Source organism: Perca flavescens, chromosome 23 (genome assembly GCF_004354835.1).
Source record: "Perca flavescens isolate YP-PL-M2 chromosome 23, PFLA_1.0, whole genome shotgun sequence".
Taxonomy (NCBI): Eukaryota; Metazoa; Chordata; class Actinopteri; order Perciformes; family Percidae; genus Perca; species Perca flavescens.
Window position 1 is genome coordinate 22,883,884 of NC_041353.1, and position 12,289 is coordinate 22,896,172.

At 40.5% G+C, this 12,289-nt stretch overlaps 1 long non-coding RNA gene across 2 annotated transcripts in view; it reads right to left on the reverse strand.

Annotated features, from left to right (window-relative positions):
- Positions 1-3,724: 3,724 nt before the first annotated feature.
- LOC114550359 (uncharacterized) overlaps positions 3,725-12,289 on the reverse strand; it is a 47,392-nt gene continuing 38,827 nt past the window's right edge. For both annotated transcript variants that reach the window (XR_003691684.1, XR_003691685.1), the window contains exons 3-4: positions 9,118-9,167; positions 3,725-4,489 (exon numbers count right to left, since the gene is read on the reverse strand). This is a non-coding gene — a long non-coding RNA (uncharacterized LOC114550359). The remainder of the gene's footprint in view (positions 4,490-9,117; positions 9,168-12,289) is intronic.

A 12,289-nucleotide genomic window follows, 5' to 3' on the forward strand; every position in this document is an offset into this window, starting at 1 on the left:
ACCAAGTATGCCCCCCTTCCTTCTCCCATCGTTCGCCCCAGGCCAAAAGTAAAATGCCAGGCACCTCTGCCCCCTCAAGAGCGGCAGCTAACTCATTTTCCCAAAACTGATAAGGATGCTTGTTTGCAAAATGCAGCAACCGTTAACTGATATGGACCGGGTCCAGGCTGCATGCCTAGTAGCACTCATGACTCTTTCCAAGACAAGCCTGGGCCCTGCGTATCAGATTCTTCCACAATTTATGTTGTGATAGGTAATAGAAAAAGAATAACGAATAAGCACTTAACGGCAAACTTTGCAAACTTAGCATCCATTCCTCGTCAGCCACAGTCAGTCACAAAAAATGAAAACGCACTAACCCTAGCCCTACTAAACGTCAGGTCCTTGGTAGGAAAATCATTTTTAATCAATGATTTTATTATTAAGCACAATCTTGATTTTATGTTTTTAACTGAAACCTGGTTGGACCATAATAACAGTGCTGCTGTTCTCATTGAGTCAGCCCCCCCTAACTTCAGTTGTCTGAGTGAGAATAGAGTAAATAAGATAGGAGGTGGAGTCGCCATTTTGTTTAATGACTCATTCCAATGTACGCAATTATCTTATGGAAATTTTGCTTCTTTTGGCTCTTCAGCTAAGATCCTCCCCTCAAGCTATACTTATAAATATCTACAGGCCACCTAAATACTGTGCAAACTTCTTTGACAATTTTAATGAACTGCTGTCTATAATCTGTATTAACTTTGACCGTGTAATTATTGCTGGTGATTTTAACATTCATGTTGACAACCCCCAGGACCGAGGAACCAAAGAACTATGTTGTGTTTTTGAGAGCTATGGACTGACTCAGCATGTGACACAGCCCACGCACAATAAGGGGCACACTCTGGACTTGATTATCTCCAAGGGTCTAAACATTTCCAAGGTTGTGGTGACTGATGTTGCTCTCTCTGATCATTCCTGTGTTTTCTTTAACGGCACTATCTCGGTGCCCAAAAGTGTTCAAACAAAGTTAATCAGAAAACGGTATATCACTGAAAACACCAGTGAATCATTCATTCAGCTTTTCTCCTCTACACCCACCCTCTCAGGGGTCTCAGTCACTGAGCTTGTAGATAATTTCAACTGTAAAATTACGAATGTTATTGATGCTATTGCTCCCACTAAGGTCAAAGCTGTCTCTGGTAAGAAAAGATCTCCATGGAGAAATTTTATAGTGGTGAGAACAGAAAAAAGAGAGTGTCGAAAAGCTGAACGTAGTTGGCGAAAATCTAATCTCCAGGTCCACTATAACATCTATAAAGAGAGACTTTGCATTTATAATTTGGAACTAAGGAATGCAAGGCGGTCCTTTTTCACAAGAGTCAGTGCTTCCATATCAAGTACAGGATATGTGTTGTCACAGTGTTCACACAAAACAAAATAAAATATGACACAATTTCATGTGATCAGCCATAACAACCTGGAAGACATTATACAACATCTGAAAACCTTGATATTCTACCAAAGGGTGTTTTCAAAAGTGTTTCGAATTGTTTGGCTTCTGATCTTTTAAATATTGTAAATACATCTCTGCTCTCAGGTATCTTTCCACAGGCCCTAAAAACTGCAGTCATCAAGCCACTCCTAAAAAAGAACAATCTAAACACGTCACTAATGAGCAACTATAGGCCGATATCAAAACTTCCATTTTTAAGCAAAATCATAGAAAAAGCGGTTTTTCAACAACTCAACCTTTTCTTATCACTCAACAATAGTTTTGATGCCTTCCAGTCAGGTTTTCGACCACACCACAGCACTGAGACGGCTCTTGTCAAAGTCTTTAATGACATCCACTTAAACACAGATAGTGGCAAAATTTCAGTCTTAGTATTACTTGATCTCAGTGCTGCATTTGATACAGTCGACCACAACATATTACTTGACCGATTGGAAAACTGGGTTGGTCTTTCTGGCTCAGTACTAAAGTGGTTTGAATCCTATTTAAAGAATAGGGACTACTTTGTGTCTATAGGTAATTATACATCTGAGCATACAAATATGACATGCAGAGTTCCCCAAGGCTCAGTTCTGGGGCCTCTTCTGTTCAACATCTACATGCTTCCACTGGCTCAGATTATGGAAAACAACAAAATAAGTTACCATAGTTATGCGGATGACACACAAATTTACATAACCTTATCGCCAGGGAATTATAGCCCAATACAACAACTGAATATGTGCATTGAACAAATTAACGACTGGATGTGCCATAACTTTCTTAAATTAAATGAAGAAAAAACTGGAGCAAATGAGGAACGATTTAAGGTCAGCACTCAGCTTCAAACGACAATGTTAAAAACAACAGACAAAGCCAGAAATCTTGGTGTAATCATGGACTCAGACCTGAATTTTAAAAGTCACATTAAGACAATTACAAAATCAGCCTATTATCACCTTAAAAATATATCAAGGGTTAAAGGACTTATGTCTCAGCAGGATTTGGAAAAACCTGTCCATGCTTTTATCTTCAGTAGACTTGACTACTGTAACGGTGTCTTTACAGGTCTCCCTAAAAAAATCAATCAGACAGCTGCAGCTGATTCAGAACGCTGCCGCTCGAGTCCTCACTAAAACCAAGAAAGTGGATCACATCACTCCAGTACTGAAGTGGCTTCCAGTGCCTCAAAGAATTGATTTTAAAATACTTTTGCTGGTTTACAAATTACTAAATGGTTTAGGGCCAAAATACATTTCTGATCTGCTACTACACTATGACCCACCCAGACCTCTCAGGTTGTCTGGGACAGGTCTACTTGTTGTTCCCAGAGTCAGAACTAAACAGGGGGAAGCAGCGTTCAGTTTTTATGCTCCACATATCTGGAACAAACTCCCAGAAAACTGCAAGTCCGCTGCAACTCTCATTTCTTTTAAATCCAGGCTGAAGACATATCTTTTTAATGTTGCCTTTCTTTAAATAACCTATTTTTAACTGCTCTTTCTTTAAAATTCTTATACTGCACTGTACATTTTATTCTTGTCTTTTAATGATCTTAAATTGTTGTTAATTGTTTTAATGCTTTGAAATTGTTTTTAATTGTTTTCTAACTGTTTTTAATGTTTCATGTTTCATGTAAAGCACTTTCAATTGCCTTGTTGCTGAAATGTGCTATACAAATAAAGCTGCCTTGCCTTGCCTTGCCTCTCTCCTCCTCAATAGCTACAGACAGAGAAATGGCACATACTAAGGAAAGCTCATTGTGGGACTGGCTCTAGTGGCTGTAATTCTGCACCAAGGCTGAATTTTGGGAAAGAGACTTCAGATACAGTATTAGGGGACCACTAAGGTCTATATAAAAGAGACTTCAGATACAGTATTAGGGGACCACTAAGGTCTATATAAAAGAGACTTCAGATACAGTATTAGGGGACCACTAAGGTCTATATAAAAGAGACTTCAGATACAGTATTAGGGGACCACTAAGGTCTATATAAAAGAGACTTCAGATACAGTATTAGGGGACCACTAAGGTCTATATAAAAGCATTCAAAGAGCACCATGTCATGGGATCTTTAAGTAAAAATTTGAGGTACTTGTACTTCAGTGAGTCTCCTCTTTTCATGCCACTTTTTACTTCTACTCCGCTACATTTCAGCGAGAAATATTGTACTTTTTACCCCACTAATTACTACATTTGTCTGACAGCTTTAGTTACTTTACAAATTAAGACCTTTGCATAGAAAATTGAGTTTTTAAATACGATACATTTTATTATAAATTAAACTACCCAACAATAAACAGGCCTAGCCGATTAAATTATAAAAGACATGATTCACAGAACTGTTTGGATCATTTCCAGTTTCTAAAATGTGAGGATGTTTCGGCATTGTTACCTTTAATTACTTTAAGTACATTTTCCTGATATAGACACACTTTTACTTAAGTCACATTTTCAATGCAGGACTTTCACTTGTAACAGAGTATATATACATATGTTTTTACAGTGTGGTATTCGTACTTTTAAGTTAAGGATCTGAAATACTTCTTCCACTGCTGGCCTTGACCGCCGCTGTGGAGAGTCAACTCACTTTAGCTTTGTGCTCAGGAAACACAGGAAGGGAGGGAGCACGCAGCGACCCCGTGCTCCGGTCTGTAGATGAAGTGCTAATTGAGTCCCATGGTGGATGACTTTCAAAAATAGGCTTTCCCTTGTTCCAATTCCCCCCCCCCAAAGGCTTCCTCACCACATGGTTGAACAGAGTGTGTGTGTGTGTGTTTGTGTTTGTGTTTGTGTGCGTGTGCGTGTGTGTTTGTGCGTTCCGGCGAGTGTGAAAGGTTATACAACAGCTCCGTAGGTGCAGGAGCCAGAGAGGTTTTTCAGAGAGGCTTAGTGGAAAAACGCTGAGAGAGCTTTTCCTAAAGCTCCGCGCTGAACTACTTTTTTTCAAATTTGGCAGTCTTCTCTTGTGTCAGCGTTCTCGGCACATGCAGGGCCCCAGTCACACGCATCTGAAAAAGAAAAAAAAAGAAAAAGACTTATGGATGTCAACACTGTGACCACTGGCTCCGAATTATGGCAATTTATTTATGGGGTCATTGGAGTTCGATTTCATTTACAATCACAATCCCTATTCTAAGTTCATCAACAGTTATGCGGTATATACTGTAGATGTTTTTTTTTTTTTTTTTTTTTTTTTGAGTGGTGCTATTGTGAAAGATTTGGAGGGGTGTCATGCCTTCATAAGCTCTAGAAAAAGAATCCATCAAATTCACATTCATTGCGTTTCCATGCACAGCAGTTACCCCTGTCAGTGAATAACCGGGTTAGGCCAGTTCTCCCCGTATACACGAGCGGGGCAGAATGGGAAGATGACAGGAGTAACTCTACCTCCGCTACAGTAGGTGGCGCTCTGCCAACGCAACACTGGCTTTTTTCTTCCGGTTGACCTATGTCAAAATTACACCGACGGGCCACTTAATTAGTAAAATGTGTCCCTGGATGGACCTTTTAAAAAAAATTAAAAATAATAACTCAACACAGTAGAGAACACAAACACATCTCACAAGAAAATACAGACAAAACAATACAAAACACCAGTCTTGTATAAAGTACTTGATAGCAATACTTGAGTGATATTTACTGTACTTAAGTATCAAAAGAAATTTCTGATATTAAATGTACTACATTTTTAGAAGTAGAAGTAAAAGTAAACTTTGATTATGAACTTCATTGTGGCTTCCTTATAGTAAAGCATCATATTCAGGGTTTACACACCTTTCCTAAACATCGAATGCAAAGTCTGACATTGACTGAATTTTTCGGGGGCGGGTTTTGTGAGGAAGAATCTTTCACTCCAACGCACGAAAACATTTCTTGCATTTAACGAGTGATGGAGACGCTGAATGAAATGTAGTGAACTGAAAGCATAAATTTATTTAGGAAAATCAGTAGAGAATCGCATCGGCGAGTCCAAGCGATGTTTGACAACACTCCTACTCAAATGTCGATATTACAAAATTTCAATTTAGACATTTATTTACTATTTTATTCATTAATTACGCTACTTTTGTGAACCCAAGCCTTTTGTAAACTCATTTCAAGCACCAAAACAAATGAGTCTAGGCATGTTTTCACAAGAGATTTGAGAAATATTTCTGCTTTAGGGCCAAATTATCTCTTTACATATTGCTCTGCAACAATTTTGGGCGTCACCATACAGAAAGCTGAGTTTTTTCTGAACATTTTGTTATGAAACACATGGTGATCAGGTTATATGCAAATACCCTTAAAAGGAGAATTCAAGAAGATATGTGAAAAATGCCCGCAGACCTCAGGGGGTTAATGTACAGTAACAAAGTATTTGTACTTTGTCACATTAGAACACTGCAAAACACAGAGTAATAGAATAAATACAGTACTTGTCTACTTATCTAATCTAAATCAACATAAAACAGGAGCACCATGTGAGCCACAGTCTGCAAGGTAAGTAGAACAGGGACGTCAGTTAAGGTTACACTCTGTGCTCTGAATTTACCGTTTACAGTGTTTTCACGTGCACTCCTTGTATTTCACGCTTTGTTTACAGGAGTGTCATCTGTTTGCAGAAAGATCAAGTTGAATTCTGGCTTTTTATAAAAAGCTGCATGGCTGCTACTTGGGTGGCTTTGTGTTCGTCTGCGTTGTCTACGTGGCTGCTTGCTCCCCCCGAGACAAGCAGTGGTGGAATGTAACCAAGCACATTTACTCAAGTACTCATGTACTAAAGTACAAATGTTGAGGTACTTTTACTTTACTTGAGTCGTTTGTTTTCATGACCCTATCTACTTCTACTCCGCTACATCTCAGAGAGTAATATTGGACTTTTTTACTCCACTACATTCATCTGTTACAGCTTTGGTTACCAGTTACTTTACAGATTAAGATTTCTGCACACAAAACACATGTAGTTTATAAAATCTGATATTTTAATATAAATTGAACTACCCAAAAATATGACGCTCTACAAGTCCAGCTGAAATGATTAGACCATTAAACACTTAGCTGATGGACCGAACTGTTTGGATCGTTTCCAGTTTCTCAAATGCGAAGGGCCGGGCAATACATCGATATTATATATCGATATCGTGATAGGAGGCTGAATATCGTCTTGGATTTTGGATATCGTAACATTGTGACATGGTGTTAGCCTTTTCCTGGTTTTAAAGGCTGCATTACAGTAAAGTGATGTCACTGAAGCAGACAGTTTGAGCTGTTCTGTTATTTGCCTTTAAAACCGCTTAAGGCCCAGACACACCGACCAGACGGCCGACTGTCGGCAGAAAAGCCAGTTGGACTGATCAGTGTCCCCAAGTTGGTCCAAAAAGTACCTCAGAACTCACCGGAGAGATGAGACGTACTAGACTTAGACTTCTCTTTATTGATCCCTTTGGGATGACTCCCGCAAGGAAATTAGATTTCCAGCAGCAGATTTTAGCATCTTACAAAAACACCCTTTAAATAGAAAAAAAGATAATAATAATAACAATAAACTTTTAGCTAAATATTTTTTACAAAAATAAACAAACAGTAAAACAACAATAAACTATAGATAAATAAAGATGGATATATAGATATATAGGACTGTGTATGGTATTGTGTTATTATACAGTTAATAAATAAATGACATTTAGCATAACTTAGCAGTTAAGAGCGTCTCCACAACAGCAGGCGGCGCTAATCTGTATAGTCGCCAGCTGATTGGACGAATGCGTCACGTGGGTCTGGTTTCTCCGGAAATTCAAAGCCAGACTGTCATGGTGGCTTGTGAGATTTTGAGAGACTCTAGTAACGCTCATTCCGCTCCCCATTTCCGGGTTAGAGCTCTACCAATCAGATGGGTCATAGGAGTCCGACTACCGGCAGTGCCCGCCTTCCGATTCAACATGTCAAATTGGCCAAAATGAAGGCTGACGGCCCCTCGGACGGACGACGGCACGGAACACACCGAACAGACTCGAGTCACCGACCTCGCCAGACTGTCCAACGGCCGATTATCGGCTTGGTGTATCTGGACCTTAAGACATAGTAGCCATACCATTGATGATTATTTATCTTAAAAGGTGCAATATGTAATATTGTGTGTAATACTGGCAGCTAGCGGTTAAAATAGTTACTGCACTACCAATTCAAAATACTGCAGAGTCGTTTCCCCCGCCCCCTCCTGCCCAGACTCGAAGTTCACGGGGGTTGCCAGGCTGAGACCGCAGCATTCACAACAACGTTGCTAGACGCTTTTCTCACATAGCCAGACATTACTCCACAGCACAGCGGAGTAGCTAACGTTAGATGCTAGTCTCACATAGCCAGACATTACTCCACAGCACAGCGGAGTAGCTAACGTTAGATGCTAGTCTCACATAGCCAGACATTACTCCACAGCACAGCGGAGTAGCTAACGTTAGATGCTGGCTATATTGACAGTCATAAAAGCCCATGCTCACGCGGAGCTCTGTAACCAACTGACAGACACACTTTTTCAGCTTAAAACACACTTCAAACACACTTCATTGGCTTAGAATTACGGCAACAATCGCTAAACACACTGCAAACTCACAGTCCTCTCTTTCCGATTTACAGCTCCCCTCTCGTGGCTTAAAATAACTTACCGTTGTCGGCTCCAGCCGCTGAAGAGGTTACACGCTGTAAACAGCCATGACAACAGTTAGCAGGGTTAGCATGGTGGCGTTAGCCAGGACCAGTCGGGATCACTTTACTGGCTATGTCTCAATTGTTTTTGCGAGTAACCAACTCAGTTACTCTAGCTATATAATTCAATGTGAGTACACAAATGTTGAAATGACAAAAAATGCCCGTCCCTAGTAGCTGTGATAAATTAGCCTGAAGCTAATGCTTACCTGTTCAGGAGAAAATAAGCCAACTCTGCGTCCTTTTGGCTCTAAGCTGTCTCCATCTTTCAAATACATCTCCAATATTTACCAGGGGGTTGTTACGTCTCTGGTCACGCAACTGTTAGAAACATGCTGTTTTCTTTTTTTATGTCATGTAGAATCTATCTCCGTTGATCCTGTTGGTTTGTTTGCTGCTTTCATGGCTGTACTAACGTTACAGCTGTAGCGCGCTGGGTTTACGTTTTTACAGGTATATCTGGCAACCCGGCCTGCCTGTCAAACTGGGCCGTTGATAACAACACACAGATCAAAACATAAACAGAAATTCCGTCACAGAATGTAAATTTCAAAAAGAAAAATACTGAAATTAGCATTGTTGTCAGAAAAGATAGTATTTCAGTTTAACATGTTTCCTTAATATCTGATGAGGCATTGGTGTCATTTTTGGATTTATTACAGTATAAATATTACATATTGGACTTTTAAATGTAATTGTGAAATATTTAGTTAAAGCACCAATTGTCCACCATACAATCTCGTCGCAATATCGACATCTAGGATGGTCAAAACTATCGTGATATTTGAATTTCTCCATATCGGCCAGCTCAAAAAACGTGAGGATTTTTCTGCATTCAATACTTTTACTTTTAATACTTTAAGTGCATTTCCCTGATGATACTTACATACTTTATGAAGGTAAATTATTCAATGCATGAGTTTTACTGTGTGGTATTTGTACTTCTACTTACATAAAGGATCTGAATACTTCTTCCACCACTGTGGCCTGCTTCAGGATCACCTGCAGAGGGAGGATATCAAGTTTCAGCAGAAAAAAAACTCAATTAAAAAAAAAAAAAAAAACTTTTCTCCTTGTCTCTACCCCCATCAGCCCGCCTCCAGACCCTCCACGAACTACCCCCCCCCTCCTCTCCGCTTTTTCTCAGCCTGTGTGTTGTCTTTCGAGCCACTTTGGCAGGAAAAAAAAATCAAAGGCGGTCTTCGCTGTGTCAACATGGCAGGCAGCAGGAGTATCACTGTTAGGCCAGGCTGAGATGGAAAGAATGAGCCAGAGAACAGATAAAAGCAGGGATCCTGTGTCAGAGCCATTAGGGCGGCTCTTTGGACTCAAGTCGGTATCACGGTTCACTGAACTCTTGGCCCCCTTGAAGAAAGAAAACTGTCGGCAATTTGTAGTTCAGTGATTTTAAGTTTGGATTCTGTTTATTGGGCTGGACGGGGGGGTGGGGGGTGGGGGGAGAGACTATCTGTACAGACAATTAACACAAGTGCTTGGTCAAGTGCTTGGAGAAGGTTTAATGGAAAGCCAGGCAGTTATATAGACGTACGGGACATTTAAGTGGGGATATCAGCAGGGCCACACGGAATCTGCGGATGCACTGTTCCGCGGAATTTTGTCTGCAGAATTAAAAATAAAATAAGTACATACAATATAAAACTCATCTCCACCTCAAGCAGCGAAACAGTCAATTTTTCTTCTTTCTCACTGCTGGAAAAAAAGTCTGCATATTCCGTGAGAAAAGGCCCTAGAGAGAAAATTCACTTCATTTACAAGCGCTTGTACACGATAACATTGTTCTGATATAGATGTTCTTTCCCATAATGAATACTGCTGTACTAATTCCAGTGATTTCCATGTTTAACTGTACATAAAGGATCACATGCTTCACCTGTCGTGCTAAAAACAAGTGTTTTTCTTTGCTCCTGAGAACTTCCTGGATACTCTTACCTGACATTACCAATACACTGTAAAAAATGTCTAGTTGTATCAATTTAAATTAACAAGGGTTAGGTTTAGGGGCTAACTAGTTGCATGAATTATTTTGAATTGATTCAGTGTTAACAACTCTTTCTGGATTGGGCTGCCAACTTATTGTAACGATTATTGTTGAGGGTACAAAAATAATTTGTCCCTCCAACTGAAAGTTTTTATGACGACTAATATCAATTGGCAATTTGCTATTTTAATTCGGAACAACGCAATGCTTCAAGTGCTCGATGGTGGTTTAAGCCCCCAACATTGACTTCAAGGCACCTAACCCTAACCATTGCCTAATCCTTGTGCCTTCCAGGCAGCGCTGCCTGTAAGACGATGTTGGGGGCTTCAAACACCGTGTCAAGTCCCTTGGACAAAATTTTGTTTTTTGTTGTCACATGAAATAACATGTATTGCTGAGAAAAACATGACAAACCTTTTTTTTTTCTTTTTGCAGTATATGCACTGTGTGTGAACACAAGGCTAATGAATGACTCTTTAACTCAGCTTCTTTGCCCCTTTGTCCGTCTGTTTTTTCTGCCCCGCCTGGGGAGATCTGAGGGCCTCGCAGTGCAGATCTCTTCTGGATTAGTCAGGAATGCAGCTTCATAAGGGGGCTTCAAATGCACTTTTCATTTCCAAAAGTGTGCGGCCTCTATCAATAGCAGCCTGCTGTGAACCCAGTGCCTAAAAACAAACTGGACGCTTTGACCGGGGCTTATCACAGCAGCGGCTACCGCATGTACAACCCCCCGCTGAAATCATTTCTTTAAGCGCTTTGAGCTAAAGACACACACACACACACACACACACACAAACGCACACTTTACTTTAAATTGCATTATTTTTGTCTGTGACAGGTCTGCTCTTTATATCACTTATCCTGTCTTCTTTGAGGGGCAAAAACGTCGGCGCTCTGTTACTACAAAAGAAGTTTTTTTACTTTCTCTACAGTGTAGCACCGGCACTCTTTGGTTCTCCATGGTGTCATGGTAAAGGCACGTTCTGGTTGTCTACGGTGTTATGACACCGGCAAACTTAGGTTCTCTACGGTGTAGTGCCGGCACACTCTGGTTCTCTACGGTGTTAGGGCACAGTCGCACATGTGCAAAACTAACATTGGCGATTATCCACCTTTGGTTCACTCCCATTCTATGCGAGCGTGTGGACAAATAATAAACATTCCCCTCCGGTAAGAAGAGCAAATTCATCTTCTCATCGTGTGGAGTCATACACAGCCTTAAACCAATAGCAAAGCAGTCTCTGTGGTTGTCTCCTCTTGGCTGTGGTTATCCCGAGTGAGCCAAGACGGAGGAGACGTTGATTGTTGCTGTGTCTAACCAGCCGGTATCGCCTCAGCAAGCGATGCAGTCACTCGCCACGTATGTAGGACCGTGCCTTAAAGGTGCCCTGCCACACGTATTTTATTACTTTGTGTTAATGTCTGAACTTCTACCATTTTGGGGGAAACAAAAACGCCTTGGTTACCTTGTTTCAAGCCATTCTAGCGCGGTATAGAAAGCCTGCTGGAAGACTCAGCTCGATTTGTGCCAGTTCTCATTAATATTCAACGAGCTAAGCTGCTTGACTCTGATTGGCTAACAGCTAGCCAATGAGAGCCTGGCTATCAGCATCCTTCACCCAGCACAACTGGGCGAGCTCATCAATAGTAATGAGCTCAGGCAACACCACGTCAGACTGATCAGCTTTTGTAACTGGCCTGATTTCTCTGCTTATTTCTTTTCAGTGGCTAGAGCTGACAGAGGAGGTAGCAGTTCATTTTCACATTCACAACATAACACAAACACATATGGACCTAACATTTTTCAAAAAATGCAAGTAAAAAGTGTTTTGTGTGGCAAGGCACCTTTAACACTGGCACTCTGGCAGCTGCTGTCAATCAGACACAGACACCGACATGCCTAAGCTGAGATATAAAGGAAAATTCCTGATATTTCCTCAAATAACATTTTTCCTCCTTGAAAGGTGCAGTGTGTAAGCTTTAGCGGCTCACCCCTCCCCTTCCAAGTGTGTAGTAGAACCTAACACTGACCCAAAACACCTGCTCTGACCCAAGTACTGTAGTTTTTATTTTATATATATATATATATATATATATATATATATATATATATATATATATATAT